Genomic DNA, 17,778 nt, shown 5'->3' with positions numbered 1-17,778 from the left:
TTTCCATATCATTCAATGTCATGTGTGCGAATCACTTTCATTGTACAGTGTACTCTAATTCCTGCTCACCAGGTAACAGGATTTCCTTTTCACAATTATCTGGTACTCGCTTGGAATCCCGACCAGGATGGTTTATTTAAGAAATGAAGGAAGTTGAGTCCCTTCCATATAGAATGGTTCAAATAAAATTTCATTGATTTCATTTTGGTTACGTGGAAAGTTCACTTATGCAGAAACTCATAATGGTGGATAAATGAGCTGGTAATGAATGCACATCATGTCTGATCCAAAAATGTCTTTCTACAACACAAAATAGAATCACTATTCTTTAAACTGATGCAGAGAAGTAGGAGGCATGCTATCAATAAAGATGCATTCTGAAATGAAAACCCAAAGGGCGACAGGTCAAGCAAAAAGTAAGTTTATTACTTGGAAAAATCAATGAATATAAATAATCACAGTAATTCAGATATTCGAGATAATTTTTTCCAAATTAACATTTTTATCTTTGCTATTCCCCTTCCCTCCAAAAGACATACATTCACACAACATGTCAAACTCATACATGCTCATAAACACATACATGCTCACAAACGCACATCCAGATTCCTGGATCAGTCAATCAATTCTCCATTTTGCTATGAAATTTAACTGTAAGACTTAGTGGCAGATATTTTTCATATTTTGTCACATCTCACTCACCGAGTCTCATACACCTGATGAACTTTTGTGCAGGATGGTGACCAGATATTTTTCTAGAGTGCCAATCAAAACATTTCGATCTTTCATTTAATGTAACCAATAAAGCCCTTTGCTTTACCTTTTTTTGTAACTTTGTAAAATATGATTTGGAGGGTGGGTAGGGGATGGTTTCACTATACAAAAAAAAATCTTGAATCTTTCTTCCTTTTTTCCCCTCCTCCTCAAAGGTTCTTCAACTTGGAATGCAGCTGAGAATCTGCGTCTAACTAAAATTCAATTTAGTTGTTAATCCCATAAGGGGATACAATAGCTGCTACACATTCTGGCAAACTCAAATATCTACAAATTTTTACTTTTAATAATGTTTTCCCTGACTCTAATTTCCTGTGTAAGAAAACATTCTCTTGGACAATTACCCTCCTAACAGCCTTGCCAGAATCAATTTCAACTTTAGCTGTCTCAGAGAGTTCAGTAGCAGCCTGAGATTTTTTTTCCTACAATTTTTGTTTTGTTGCACAAGAAAAGTAAGTTTCTTTTTTTCATTGCCTTCCCAAATGCTTTCACATATTGTTAAATACACATAGGACATACATGTATTAGCATAATGCGTTTGGACAATATTCAGGTTGTTTCCAACAGACAAATGGGTCCTTAGAATCATTTTGTCCATTATTCGAAGCATGTTAGCTATACATCTCCCTAGAGAGACCGTGGTAGCATTAAAGGGAAGATTCCAAGAAAAACAAAAAATAATGCAAACCATAATGCATCAGTGTAAAGCACTTTAAGCAATATTTTAATGGCACCTTGCCACGGAGATCATAAGAAATTCATTCTGAATTTCAGTAACAGATACCGGGAACACTTCGCTCTCCATTCAGCGGTGTCTCTGCAGGGGACATACGGAATGGCATGTGGGGTTAGGATAGCAAGGGCGACATAGACATAAATAATCTCCATGCCAATATCTTGTTAACACTCCACAGCTTTGAAAGGAAACACACTTTCCAGATAAATCACACCCCAGGGGATCCAAAATGAGAATAAAAAGGAGGGATTTATCCAGAAGAAATGGGTGTCGTAGCCTTTAATATATTCATTGGCTTGGTGTTTGTCTATCAGATTCTTTTTTTCCCCACTAGAAACGGTAAATTTTTTTTGGAAGAACTTGAAGATGTAATGAAATTCAACTTGCACTCCATTGGGAGCTCAGAAGCTAGTCTCAGATCATGGACGAAAGCATCACTTACTTAGTGAACACGACACCAGTGAGCGACGAAATCACAACTTCACAGCCAATAAGCAGCCACATGACTTCCTGTGCCCAGTTGGGGCGTCGCCCCTCAACTGCCCTGCTGCTTCCTGATGAGCCTGAAAGGGGGTTCACAATCTTTTCCTACAATGGTGCCACGTTACTCTCACACAAAAAAAGACTGCATCAAAAATCAATCAAGATCATCTCCCTATTATCACACCAAACAAGAATAACCACATGATTATAACAGGAGATGCCAAAACAGCATGAGACCAGAGTTATTCACGATGGGAAAGCCCTCTCAGGGAGCTGGGAACAGAAGGGAATCTCCCCAGCCTGGTACTAGCCGGAGGGTTTTTCATAGACAAGTGCCCAGAACTCACTGATGGTCAGGGACGGAACCTGGTCCTCTGGCCGGACTGAAAAACTCACGGCTGCAAACATCCTCAACCTGATAAAGGGCGTCTACAGAAATGCCACAGGTAACATAGTTAACAGCGAAAGACTCGATGCTTTCCTTGTAAGAGCAAGTAAAAGGCAAGAATGTTGCCCTCACCAGTTTAATCCAGCCTTGTTGTGGACGTTCTAGACGGCACAGCGCAACAAAAAATAGAGAGACGACATCCAAATTTTATATTATTTTCTATTTTTGGTACTTATCAATACCTCAAAGTTTTATTTTTTTATTGTTCAGTTACAGTTGTCCCCATTTTTCCCCATAACTCTCCCCCCTCCCTACCTACTCCACCCCCCATTCGATCCCCCCAATTGTCTTCATGCACGGGTCCATATCCAGATTTTAAAGACAACTTTATTTGCAGACAACATGGTATCTACATAGAAAATCCTGTGGAATTTATAAAACAAAAGACAATGAAACTACTAAGTAGGTTTTGTAAGGTAGCAGGATAATATAAAAGTTAATTGATATACTAACAATGAAAAATCAAAAATATGTAACTATAAGACATTTTTTAAAAACCTAAGTAATTGCAGAAATATATTAATTGGCTGGAAGACTTACTAATGCTAAGATAGCAATTTATCCCAACTTCAATTATAGATTCAATGCAATCCCAATTAACATGCCAACAACCTTCTTAATAGGAATTGACAAGCTGGTTTTGAATATGGAAAAACAAAGGATCTAGAATATTTTAAAATATTTTGAAAAAAGAAGAGCAAATGTGCAGAACTAACACCACCTGATTTTAAGACATTATACAATGTCTTCATTAAGAAGGGTGGTATTGGCATAAAACAGATATATTGATCAATGGAATACATTAGAGTCCAGAAGGAGATCTGTACATATGTGGGCAAATGATTTTCAACAAAGGCACCAAGTCCATTTGCTGGTAAAATCATCTTTTCAGTAAAGATGCTGTAACAATTGATTTATCTGCATGAAAAACTAAATTAAAAAAACGTTCCAGTCCATCTCCACACCATGTATCACATTAACTCCAAATGGACCACAGACATACATATGAAACCTAAAACTGTAAGGCTACTAGAAAAAAATCATAGGAGGAAATCTTTGTGACATTGGGGTAGGCAAAATTTTTTTAGATTATGAGGCCTAAAACACGACCCATAGAGAAGAAGTTGATAAATTGGATTTCATCAAACTTCAAAATTTCAGCTCTTGGAAAGACATTGTTGAGAGAATCAAAATCAAAATACAGGCCATGATAAAATATTGTATATCATGCATAAAACAAAGGATTTGTTTCCAGAATATATGAGGTTGAGAAAAGTAGGTATGAGTAAAAACATGTGGCTTATGTATATCACAATAGCTCTAGTGACTTAAAACAATGTCACAATGGCACAATAAACCTACTTTTGCCTACCCCTGTTTAAAGAACTTTTAAAGTTCTTTAAAAGTACATTAAAGAACATTAAAGTGTACATTAAAGTTCTTAATTATAGCAAAAATATTTTTAATGGGAAAAAGGTTTAAACACACATTTTACTAAAGAAGATATATAACTATAGTAAACTCAAAGAGATGTTCAACATCATGACTCATTAGGAAAATGCAAATAGAAACCCTTATTAAGAAATCTTGCTACACATAAATAGAGTGGCTAAAATTAAATAGTCTTATATACCAAATGTCAGCAAGGTTTGGGAAAAACAGGAAGTGAACGCTGGTGGGAATATAAAATGGTATCACCGTTTTGCAGAACTTTTGGGCAATTTCCTAAAAAGTTAAACATACTTTACTCACACCATAGGGTTCAGCCATTCCACTCTTAGGTATTTACTTAAGAGAACTGAAGTGAAAATCCATACAAAGTGCACGTACAATGTACATAGCACCTTTATTTGTCATAGTCAAATACCAGAAGCCACATGTCCACCAGCAGGTTAGCGGATAAACAAACTAGGGTGTAGCCACACAATGGGACACTAATTAGTAACAAAAAATAAATAAGTGCCATGTTGAACATGAACAAATTTTAAAATGATTTTTCTGAATAAAAGCAACAAAGAAAAAAGAATGCGTATGTTATAGCTCCAGTTATATAAAGTTTTTTAAATGCAAACTACTCCAGAGTGACAGAAATCGGATCCACGGTTGCCTGAGTACCATAGGGCAGGACGAGGAGGGGGAGATTACGGAAAGGCGTAAGAAACTGGTGTTTCACAGGTGTGTCCACACGTCCAGATGTATCAAACTGTACATTTTGAACATTCGCAGTTTGTTGGATACCGGTTAGACGTCTGTAAGTCTGTTAAAACACTAACATATAAGAAGAATCAACGTTACCAACTCTTGTTCAATCTCTGTAGAGGAAGTCAACTGGATGGGCAGTCCGTCTCCACGCCAGGACAGGGTATTTGTGTTCAAGCAGGGTTTCTAAACAAACAGGAGGTTAAAGGGCTGTTGTAACTGTCCAACCCAGCTACTTCTGTCAAACTACATTAATCATTTTTAAAAATTTAAAAGGGCTATTCTTTGGTACTAGTGGAGAAAACATAGCAATTGTAGAATGATGTATCTGGGCTTCTCCACTTCTGCTATTAAGATGGAAGCCTCTGAGAATCCAGGCACCCAGCTCAGGAGTGGGTGTGCCTGGTGACGGAGAGATATCTTGGACCATCTGCAGCTCCCAGCTGGGAAAAGGCATCTCTCCCCTTCAAACCCAAACTCACCCTCTTACCCTTGGTTGGCTAAAAAGTTCATTTGGTTTTCCCCATAAGATGGCCCCAGTACATAGCCTTTAACTTCATTCAAAACAATTGTGTCAGATCGTACCGTGACCACTGTCATATCAACGTGCATTGTTTAAAAAACTTATCAAACTTGGTGAATCTTTGTGTAGCCATACTAATGTTGAAGACGGAAGGAAATATGCAACACTTTCGGCATATTGTGCTTTATTATTTCAAGAAAGGTAAAAACACAACTGAAATGCCAAAAAAAGATTTGTGCAGTGTATGGAGAAGGTGCTGTGACTGATCGAATGTGTCAAAAGTTTGCAGAGTTTCATGCTGGAGATTTCTTGCTAGACGATGCTCCACAGTCACGTGAACCAGGTGAAGTTCATAGTGATCAAATCGAGACATTAACTGAGAACGATCAATGTTCTGTCGTGTGGGAGATAACCAACATACTTAAAATATCCGAATCAATGAAGTTATTGGTGAAAATGAGAACTGTGTCTTTTATTTTAAACGGACTTGTGGTCCACCCCAATCTCTCCCTGGTCCGTACAACCCAGGCCACTCCTAACTTCTCCTTCTTATTTATGATGAGGGCTCATCTGTTCAGCTGACCCATTTGTGGAAAAACTACAGATCCCAGTGCCTTACCCTGCGCCGGGAGAGAATTTAACCAGTGTGTGGGATCCCATCGTTGCTAATCCAAGTCTTGTTCACCAGCACAGAGTGACAGCTGGATCACATTCTAAATAAAATACAAAGTCCACATCCAATCCACAGGCTTATTCCTTTCACTGCTTCTACTTTTCCAGGTGGGAAAATTCTAAACAAAACAATATACAAAGTAAAAAATTTCCTGGAAAGACCGTAACGCACTCTCCTTTCCTCACCAGTCAAGGGCCAATAAAAAACAAACAATTTTAGAGACTCTTCTACACACGAGATGGCTGTATGAGCTGAGGCACGTCACGACGTATCCGCCCTTGACTTCCCAGCTGTAGGAAGGGAAGATACTGCACAAGGATCCCAAGGGCCTCATTCAATTCTGTGCGGGCAGATGCATATGTTTCCCGGCCTCCGTGGGTTTGCAGTCTGGGAGGAGTGGAAGACTAACCATCCTGAAAACAAACAAACAAACCAGGAAGCATTCCTAGAAAAAATGCAATTAAGGGCTCAATTAGAAAACAAACAAACAAACCAGGAAGCATTCCTAGAAAAAATGCAATTAAGGGCTCAATTACTTGGTACAGATACTGAATTTGGCGCCCAGTCATTCCGGAGGCCGGAGGAACAAGTCGGGGCTTCATGGAGAAGACATGACGTATTAGCGTGGTAATTCCAAAATCCGTTGGGGCAGTGGCTAATTTTCCAGGCAGAAACTGTGTCTTCATAATTGTTGTACTTTTTCTCCCTAGAGCTCCTTGTCTACACCATGAAATGTAGCTCCAAACCCAGTTTGTCTTGTCCTCTTTAGTGGAGACCCATGCGTGCCAGTCCAGGCACGCCATAAGCGCTGTAAGAGCCAGGCCTCTGCTCTGTAGTTCTGTACCGGCGTTCGTCAGTGCTGTGTGTCAACACCAGGGCCATACCCTTTATGACACAGCCCTTTCTGAACTCTTTTCATAGAACTGAAGTAAATTTCAAGTGTGTGGTAAGGGCAGGATTCAAAGAAAAAAACAGGAGCTGGAGAGAAAGCTCAGGACACTGGAGAGGAGAGGACCGGGATGGTGGTACATACATAGCACAGGGGCACACGGAAACCCACATGTATGCCGCTGTTCGTGGTCCTCAAGGCTTTGGGTAGTTTTATCTGTTCATCTTTAAAAAACTTCTACTCTGTTTGCTGTCTTTCAAAATCCTTCCCTGACTCTTTGTAATTTGGGGTTCCCCATGCAGAGGTCACTAGAAAATTGAGATCAGCGTGGAGCTGGGCATAGATGGATGATTTATAAAATATTGTTTCCTTATCGCTGAAATTTAAGTTGCCTTAAAGTGTTGTTTGCCATATTGACGACCGTGGTATCAAAGTTCCGAGCATGACTAATGCCGATGCATGTCGCCGCTGGCTGAGGCTAGGGCCCCCGAAGAACACAGACCTGCCTGAACAATGTAAATACGGGGGACCTGATGGCTTAGGGAACTGGAGCTTGGAGCTTGAGTCTGCCTTCTGATGGGGCTCTGTGCAGAGCAGGGAAGAAATAGTAAGGCATTAATGACTCCAAACATTCTTCACTACTTCCTCAACTTCTGCCCTTTGCCGTGCGATTTTGCAGTTTGAGTGAAGAGGTGAACTTGATTTCCTCTCCGCTTGAATCTTGGCTGGACGTATACTTGCTTTGGCCAATTGAACACAGTGGAAGTAACAGTGTGCTGTGTCAAGTCGAAGCCTTGGGAGGCCTGGCACATCCCCACTGGCTCTGCTCTGGCTCTTGCTCCTGCACCGTGGCCATGACAATGTGCCTGGGGCAGCCTGCTGGAAGGTGAGCCATAGAAACAGAGCTGAGACGATGGATGATCCAGGCCAAGACCAAAGCAAGCCTAAGACTCCACGTGTGTGGGGAAAACCCAGCCAAGATCAGCAGAGCCCAGCCCATGTCGACCGAATCCCAGAAACTTGTGAGCCCCCCAAGTGCTCATTGGTGCGTGCCACTCAGGTGGAGGTTGCACGTTCTGCAGCACCGTTGTGACAAGAGGTAACTCGTGCTGTTGGTTCACGGGGGCCACAGAAGGGGAAGATGGTGTTCAGCTGTCGCTCCCGGTCACCTTGACACCCCAGTGTGGGGGGGGAGTCATCAGAGTTCATGCTCCTCCCACTTGTCAGTCCTCTCTGACTTCCTGGGAAGCAGACTTGGCCTCTTAGGGCTGATCGAATTCCAGAAGTTCTTAGGTGAGTGGGGGGCACTGAAGTCCTCGAGGTGGAGATACTGTACTTCCTGCTAAGAAGGGATGTCTTTTTAGGGCTGAGGTGATTAATTAAAAAAACATAAAAGAGATACAAGCATATTTTATAAGCAGGCCATGCCAGTTACACTGTATTTTCAGGAAACCTGGGAGGTGGGACAGGGTGAAGGGGTTGGAATAAAACAAAACCCAAACAACTAAACACAGTGTAATTCCTATCCTAGATGTGGTCACATTTGGGTCTATTAGAATATCTTGAACAGATGGCGAAAAAATAGCATCAGGAGCACCAACCCCCGGAGAGGGTTGGAGCAGTTACAACTCAAAGGTGACCTTTAAGCAAAGACTTAGGAGCTGAGAAATAAGTGTGTTGTGCAGAGACCTGAGGAAAGGGTCCAGGCAGAGGCAGCTGCTGAAGTTCAGGCCCTGTCGTGGGATCTTGCCTCAGGTTTAAAGAATAGCAAGAGGCCAGTGTGGCTAGACAATGTGCTGGGTGGTGGAGGAGAAAATAATAAGTTCCCAGGGCAGCACTGTCTGAGGTCTTGAAAGCCTTTATGAGAACTTCACCTTGAACTTGGAGAGAAAATGGCAGCCTTCAGAGGGTGTTGAGCATAAAGACATCATAACCCGACTCAGCTGTCTGCTGGGGGCGGTGAGACAGCTGCAGGGGTGCGGAAGGCCAGTTAGGAGGCCACTGCTGGAATTCAGGTGACCCACGGTGGCTTGATCACTGTGCCAACAGAGAATGTGGTGGGAAGGGGCATGGATTACTGGTACATAGTAAAAGCACAGCCAAGAGAACGTGTTGATAGATGGGATGTAAAGACTGAGAGAAACAGGGTCAAGGACAACTGCAAGGCTCTGGGCTCAAGAGACTGGAAAAATGGGGCTGCCCCCAGCTGAGATGGGGAAACCGTGGGGCAAACAGGGTTCAGAGGACAGATGAGAAGTCCTGTGTTACACACATCAGCGTTGAGCTGTCTGCTTGATGTCCAAGGAGAGATAACTCTTTATCAAGTGACACTGCTGGGACCCAGCTTTCTGGATCCCGTGAAAAAACAAGATTCTCCTTTTAAAAACGTACAGGTGAACACAGAAAGCCATGGCTTCCTTATATTCTAGAAGGCTGATGATTATTAATAGCTATTTGCTTTAATTTGCCCTTTAAGTTAAATCCCCATTTTATTGACCTAAAGCCTTGCATACACGATTTAATTATTCCTTATCAGGATACACCCAGTTACTTTATCCAAATTAATTTTATTTGGTGGCAAGTTACCCATCAGTATCACAAAATCTCTCAAAGCACCCCCCACATCATTTCAAGTGCAAAGTAATGACAGAGTTGAGGAAACCAACATAACATCAAATTGCACATTTAGTGTTTTAACTTTTGTTAGACCTAAATTTATTTTATTCATCCAACCAACAGTTATTGAATAAATACCATGAGCCTGGGACTGTGCTAGATACCAGAGTCCAGAGATTTTATGGAAACAAACTGAGCATGTTTTGTTCCCTTTAGGAGCCTATGGGAGACCCTGGTGGAGAGTAAATCACTAGCCTGAAATAGTCACTATGACAGAACCGACTGCTGCAAACAGGGTTGGGCCGATCGCTGGGGGAGCCCTGGAGGGAAGTGCTGTGTCTCTCTCCTCTGCTCCCCATGCAAGTCCCACCTTCAGTTTCGTGGTCGATTCCTTGGGTTACGATTTCTTAGATTCCACCTTTCTTCCTTTCACAAGAAGCAGAAATGGGTTCATTAAATCAACTGTTCACAGCTTCTGGGTCGCCCTCCCAGAAAACAACAGCGTTTAATCCCGAACCAGTGACCTCTCAAGCTCAAATCTGGCATCACCGGTGCTTGTCGGGAGTGAGCCTCTTCAGTCCCACACGAGTGTGGCTGCCTTCTCCCTCCCAGTACGGGATCGCACTCTGGGGCTCCTCTTGCGTTCTTTCTCAGAAGCCTGGACCTACTTCTAGTATTGTATACATTCAACAAGAACCGTGAAGTCACCCCCAGAATGCCCTACTTTATAAAATGAGGTCCAGTCCTGATCAAGTATACATGGTAAACTGAGGCAGGTGTCTGTTCAGATGAGGACCTAGGCTCAGCATCCAATCCTCAGCTCTACATCTCGAGACCCAGTGCCTTGGGTGAGTTGCTTAATTGTCCTCTGCCTTGGTTTCTTACTATGAAAAAAGGGGGTTTATATTAGTAATAGGGTGGCCTTGGGGATTATAGGAGATAACCCAGGTAAAGTTTGACACAAAGTGGGTACTCACTAAATTTTAGGCATTTCTATCTTCTGACTTTGATCCTGGATTTTTATAAATCAAAATAGGGTGACTCTAGAGCTTAAGCTGATCATGTGAAACAAGAGAGCTGTGTGGAAGGCATCCAAGTACTCCCAAGAGCTACATTTCATGATCCTAAACTACACAGTACGTACAGCATCAGGAAACAGAATATCTAGAAATTTCACAAAATGACCACTAGGTGGCAACATGTTGTCATAGTTACTGTCCTCACTGTCCACATTTGTGATGAGAATCCTCGGAGACAACGTTCACCTTCTCTGATAAGTAAGACGTTATCACTAACAAAAATGGACTGGTTATTGTTATCATTTGAAGGGGGAATGCTCCAGTGGCTTGTTGTTTAAAAACTAACATTTTCACGTGTTACTCATGTGTTTGAATTGTTTACACTTGCATTGAATGTTAACTATCCCACTCTACAATTTACTCTCTAATCAAAGGCTCTTATGTGTTTGATTTTTAAATGCTCAGATTTAACTTGGTTGCCTAAAAAAGGCTGAAGAATTTAAGAAATGTTCACCTACAAGATTCAAAAATTTTGTGGTATGCACTGTGTTCATTTACCAAGATATTACCAGCTTAGGGAAGACAACTAATAAAGAAGGTTTTCATTTTCATGGATCTTATATTCTTAGGTCAGAGAATCAATAAAGAAAAAAGTCAGGAATAGCATATTCATTATGTGAGGAAAAATTGTGGACTTTTCCACAAATATCAATCATCTTTCTAAAATAAACTTCTATTTTACTTCTTTTGGTTATTCACTTGTAATTTGTTTATTTGGAGACGCATAAGAATGAGTGAAAAAATAAGTTGATAAATCTGGGAAGCAGCTATCAATGAGAAAATGAGGAGTAAATGAAAACAAGTTTCTGCCTGAGGGAGAAAACATTCCTAGTGATGGATCAGCATCAAAGAACTCTGTCCTCGGGAAGGGCTTAGGTTTGTATGCAAAACAATTAATTCTATGTCAAAACCACCGTGAGGACACAATCTGGGAAGTATTTGGGTGAAATGTTGTTACTTTATTTAATATATCTTTGAGTGCATTATTGAAAGCACCCTCGCACAATTGGCTGCTTACTTACATTTACTGTAAAGCATTTAAATGAATGGGGAAGAGCTGATGTTAAGGAGTGAAGTTCCAGAACAAGTGTGGGCCTTGCTCCGGAAGCCCCATTGGCTACAAGGAAACCATATACTCCTAATGCACACACAGGCTACATCTTAACAGTCACTAACAATCCAACTACTGCCTGTAAATTAACCTCAGGCCTATCATGAAAATGGCATTCTCCAACTCCTGTTTCAAAGCGACTTTTCACAATCTCTTCTGCTGTTGGTTAGTCATGGTGCTGGATCCATGTTGGAGAAGAGGCGTATTGATTACAGTGGATGTTACTGAGGACGGGCCATCCAGCATAAGACTTTGGTAATATTGGGAGTCACCCTTTGGCAATATAAAAACATTTGTAAAAGTTGTGGAGTAGGGCTTCGTCTGTTTGTTTTGCAAAGAGTACACTGTCAACCCATGAATGGTTTGGAACCATTTTAAGTAGAGCTGCTGAGAGCTGGGAGCACAGCCTTAGCCAGGGCAAAGTGAATCATCGTTCATCAAACAAGTATTTATTGACTCTGACATGGGCCTCAGGAATTCACTGCTGATTCCATCAGACTTAGTCCCCGCCCTCGAAATTGCTCACACAGTCCAGCAGGAAAACGCACAATAAGCAAACAATGGCGGTGTGTGTGGTGATGACGGGGCAGCAGACAAGTCGAAATTTAAAACACAGGCGGGCGGTTTACCCAGAGCGCACGCTGAGATCTAAGCCTACTAACAAAATGGCGTGACCATGAAAAACAAGGAAACAAAAACAGACCCCAGTTTCTTTCACGTAATGAATGAAGGATTTTTTCGGTCCTCAGCAAACACTACCAAGTTGCTGGCACCCTGCCACCCGTCAGGTAGCACACAATGGACTAAAGAAACTCTTTATCTGACTCCACCTCCCTGACTCACTGCACTGAAGCTCCAGCGCACACCCCTTGTTGCTCACGCCTGGGAGCAGGGCTCACCCCCGCTCAGTGCTGGCTACGGGGAAGTAACTCTCTAGAAAGCCGAGGTGCGTCTGCACACACTAGTGAGCTGTGTGCTTGTTAACTATCAACTGCATTATTTTTCCAAATCTGGTTATGCCAGTTCTAGTCTACATTTTTGTTTTGTAATGTATTTAAACACTATGCACACTAATGTAGCACAGAAATGAGTGGTGGTTTTCATGAAAAACATGCTGAATGTTTTGAAAAGACTCAAAGGTTAGTAGCGAAAATATTGTTGCTCTCAAAACAGTAGGCAAGAAAACAAATGAATTAGTAAAAATCTAGAAGGAACCTGCACTTAGATTGTTTCACAAGTCCGAGGTCTTGCTTTTCATTAGAAAAACTGGATGTGGACATTTTAGGCCATTCCTATTTTAGTGTGTTTATCTAGAATCAAGGTGAACCATTAGAAGTCAGCCACTTACTCAAAGACCTGGGCACTGCCTCCAAACACTGATGCATAAATGTATGCTTAATATTTTATCTTACAGTAAAATGTTTAAAGTATTTACACACCATTTTTATAATTCAGCCACTTTAAATAACCTTTTCGATTCCACCACAGTTTTTATTCACCAAAGATCCTTCGAAGAGTGGTCAGACATCCCCGCTTCCATTTCTTTACCTTCCTAACCCCTTGTCACAAGACTTCAGCGGCCTCAGACCATTGCCCTGGCAACCCAACCCTGAGCCTGCTCTCACCTGTCATTCATTCCTTTCCCTTCCATCCCCTGTTCAACCCGAGTTCAGGCCCTACATTTTGCAGAAGCCTCCCAGCCAGCCCACAGCCCCCACTCTGCCCTGTACATGGACGCCAGGTTGATCTTCCTCAAGCACTTTGGTTCAAGTTGTACAAGTCCCACCTGAAAAGTCTATGGGGTCTAGCAGGAGTGGGTTTGACCAAAGAGGGGGGGGAGCATGATTGGGAGGGGGATGCATGGAAGGGCTTCACGGCCATGTTAAATGAGCCATGTAGACCAAATCTGAAGGGTTAGCAAAAATCTTCAAACTGTGCTCAAGGGGAATCCAGGAAACCTGCAGCCACATGTGAAGAATGCAGGTTGAAGGCGAAGGGGAAAACCATAAAGGGAAATAGGATGGGAGGAGAGGAAGGTGCAATACAGCACTGGATATAGGCAGAGTGATAAGAAGGTCCTGAATAGCAAGAAGCAGGGCTGGGCTTGGCTTTCTCCGGGCTACCCAGTCTGTGGCTGGGGTTGAGTTTAAAAGCTGCAGCGCCTTCCCAGTCTTCTTCCTGTCTTAGGAGACTCCTTGCCTGCACTCTGGATGAGACTGTTGACCAGGATGCTCTTCCTGTCGGCCAGACGATGAGCAGTTGACACATGTAGACCAATGAGATTTTCCGTCTCAGAAATTTGACTCTCAGTGGGGAGAGCGAGACTGTTGGAGTTGAGTCACTCCAACGTCAGTGCCTTGGTCCTGCTCCTCAGTCTCACGTCCAATAGAGCCACCCGATTTCTCCTCTTCCTGAGACCGGGTTCAGCCTTTCCTTGGGTTTGTGACCTCTTCCAGTTAGTTGACCCAATTAATTCCGGTTGGGGCACAGTTTCTGGGACGCGCTACCTGAGAACACTGACTGACTCTCCAGCTTGGAGACCAACCCCGCCCTAAGCCTCAGGGGCTTTTCTGTCCAAGCATTCAATGATCCCTACAATTTGGAGAAAGAACTACACATTCCTCACAACGAAATTCTTGTATTCCCAGAATATAAGAGCAATTGATCTCTCAAGTTTTATTTCCTGCCATTTACCTACATACATCCTGCTGTCTAGTCAATAAATTACCATCTGGGGTGAATTATTACAGTAAAGACAGACAGTGAGTCCTGCCTCCTGGTACCCATGCCTTTGTGGAGTCGCTTCTGCATTGACTTTGGGCTTGGCCATGTGACCTGCTTGGCCAAGGGGACAGACATCGGTCAATATGACAGAAGCAGAGGCTTGTGCATTGGGGCTTCCCCTCTAAGAACATTGCTGCCACCCTGTGACGAAATCTGGTCTAGCCTCTTTGAGGGTGACAGAGCGTACCCAGCCTATGAGAGACCCAGCTGTCCGGGCCCCCAGCAAGCCTGCAGCTGAAGCTTCATGAGCATCCCAGAAAATCAAATTGCAAGAACTGATAAATGATTGTTATTTTAAGCAACTAAGTGTTAGGGTACTTTGTTCCCTAGTGATGGATAACTGAGGCAGAAATTGTTTCCCTCTCCTTAATCAGAGCTACAGGCTCACAAGATCCATTGTTTGTCTGCCAGGTTATCTCCCAGCCAGCAGTCTGCCCACCTGTCTCACAACCACAAAACCTGGGTCTGTGGCAGCGTCCTCCCAACTTCCTGCCACCGGGTCCCGGCCACCTCTCCAGGCTCCACCAGCTTCCTCCCTGCTCCTCTAGCCCCCGCCGGCTGCCTGGTCACAATGCCATGGCCACATGGCTTCCTTTCTTTGTTGTAGCAGCACCTGCATAGCCCATTTCCATCTCTTGCAAAATGCAGCCATCATATTTTTTGATGTAAGGCAACATTTCTAAAAGATGACTGTCCATGCCGCCTCTTCTGTGAACTTTTCCTCCAGCTCCAGACGGACTTGCTCCCTTGTCTGAAATCCTTGCAGAGCTTTGCACCTCTCTCTTGGTGCTAATGGTCTGCATCATGTGCTTTCCTGCCCTGTCGTGGTCTTCCGGGTGGCCTCCCAGGTGGCCTTTTGCCAGGTATTAGGGCGCTCGACTCTGACGCTGCAGTCCCTGTGCGTTGCTCCTCAAAGGGGTCCCCAGACCAGGAGCAATCACATCACTTGGGAGTTTGTTAAAAATGCCAGCTCTCAGACTCTATCCCAAAAGTATTCAATAACAATCTGCATTTGACGAAGGCCTCCAGGTGATGGGAATGCGTGTCGAAGTTTGAAAAGCATTGCTCTGATGCAGTGGCTGGTGCGCAGCTGCGTATTAGAATAACCGAGGGACTTAATAAAATACCCCAATGCCTGGGCATCGCACCGGCTGAACTAAATTAATTTACAGTCTGGGGTGAGACCCACTGTTCTAAAGTGGAATTGGCAGATTTAGCAAATTAAAATACAGGGCACCCACTGTATACAGGACCTACACTGTTGGAATTTTGACAGTAAAAACCTTTTCATACAAGCATGTCTCAGGTATTGCATGGGGCATACTTGTAGCCGACAATTCTTTGCTGCTGACCTCAACGTCTAATTTAACCAAGCAACCTAGATGCTACCTGGTAGCTCTACTGTAACGCTCAGTCCGGGGCGTGAGAAGTTTTCAAACACACCACGCCACAGAGTCACTTCGCGAGATTGACCAACACAGAACCCTGGGCCCCCATCCTCGGAGTCTCTGGTTCAGGGGACCCGGGGGGAGGAGCAGAGAGCTGTACTCCTGACACGTTTTCTGGGTGAACCTGTTGATCTGGGAAGCACTTTTGAGAACCACTGGTCTAGCATTACATCTGTCTGAATGGATGCCATAAAGACATGCACATGAGTGACTGGAAGAAAACGGCTGAGCATACAGCACGCCTGTCTTCACCAGCGGCAGTGAACGGGAAAAACACCGTATACCGGAGATGAGGATTGTGATGGGGTCAGGTAGCTGGATGAGAAGTTAAGTTGCTCGCTGTCCAGAAAGAGCTTTAAGGGCACTGCCCCACCCTGGGCCAGTCTGAAGCCTGGCTCGCCCCTGTCTAAAAATAAGGCTCTAAACTGAAGCTGGCCTGCAGAAATGAAATGTGAGCCACAAGTAGTTTTTAAATGTTAGAAATCATATTGCAATATTTAAAGAAATGGGTGAATCAATTTTAGTAATAGGTTTTAACTCAATATATCCAAAATATCATCATTTTAATCTGTAATCATTATAATTATCCCCAAGATCATTTACATTCCTCTTTTTTTAAATCCTCACCTGAGGACATTTTTTCATTGCTGTTTTTAGGGAGAGAGGACAGGAACAAGGAAGAGAGAGAGAAACATCGATGTGAGAGAGAAACATGGATCGGTTGCCTCCATCCATGCCCACCCCAGGGACTGTGCGCACCAGGACAGGGACCTGTGCCCTGAATCAAACACAGAACCATTCAGTTACCTGACGATGCTCCAACCAGCCACACCCACCAGGGCTACATTCTTTTTTTCACACTAGATCTTTGAAATCTACTGTTTATTTCATGCTTAGGTCACATCTCAATCCAGACTAGTCATTATCCAAATGCTCAATAGCCATGTGTAGCCAGTGGCTGCCTTCTAGGGAAAGGTGCTGCTTTGAACTAGTGCCTGACTCTGAACTTGAGGACATGGCTCGGCCTCGAACTTATTACCTGGTTCAGGTACCCTGCTTTTTTCTGACCACAGGCCACGCTGGAAGAAGAAGAGTTGTCTTGGGCCACACATTGAATACACAATTACTAACAAAAACTGACATGCAAAAAGAAGGTTTTAAATAAAGTTATGATTTCCTATTGGGCCACATTCATAGCCATCCAGGGCTACATGTGGCCCGCAGGTTGCGGGTCGGATGCCCCTGCGACTCCAGAGCTGTGCTCCCTGTTGTGATCTGGAATTAGGTTTGAGGGCCTGAGACCTGGGTTAAATTTAACCAGGATCATTAACTAGATGAATTTTCGGCTAAGATTTCCACTGTAAACAATCTGACAGGGTGATTGGCAGCCTCTCATTAGAGAGGCGTACTGATTAATTAACACAGAGCTTAATTAATTTTGTAAGGCAAAGAACAGTGTTCCTTTGCAGTGAAAATCAATACTGGAATACTTGGAACCCGTTCTCAGAGTTAATTTCACGCAAGTATTTAACTCACTTTAAATTCACAATTCTTACTAAATGTTATCTTCTTCCAACTATTAAGGTAATTGGGAATATTTACGATAGTCTACCTGAAGTTATTTTTGGAAGACTGTGAAGTGTAAATAAATACATTGTTTTATTCTTGCATTGATTTCAAAGGCATATTTCTATTATTGTATTTATCAGGATGTTAAACTACACCATCAAAGGCAAAGATGCCTAGAGAAACTGGAAAAATCTCCCCTACCAGCACCACTTTGGGGAGGAGTTGTCTCAGTGTTGTGCTCAATGAGCATTTGAATCATTCGCCATTGTCAAAGTCTGGAGAATTGTTTCCTTAAATATTGGAGTGAGTCTTAGAGGCTCACAGAAAAGAGTTCCTTTCTTTAACGTACGATTTAGTGGTCATTCGACTCAAAATAAAGCAAGAACGGGAGATTTTCTGCAGACTGCAGAAGTAATTTACTGGGAAGGTCTGAAGAAAGCTCAGAG

The sequence above is a fragment of the Sturnira hondurensis genome, unplaced genomic scaffold (genome assembly GCF_014824575.4).
Source record: "Sturnira hondurensis isolate 20B ecotype Veracruz unplaced genomic scaffold, ASM1482457v3 Scaffold0001872, whole genome shotgun sequence".
In the NCBI taxonomy this organism is placed as follows: Eukaryota; Metazoa; Chordata; class Mammalia; order Chiroptera; family Phyllostomidae; genus Sturnira; species Sturnira hondurensis.
This window is presented reverse-complemented; position numbering follows the sequence as displayed.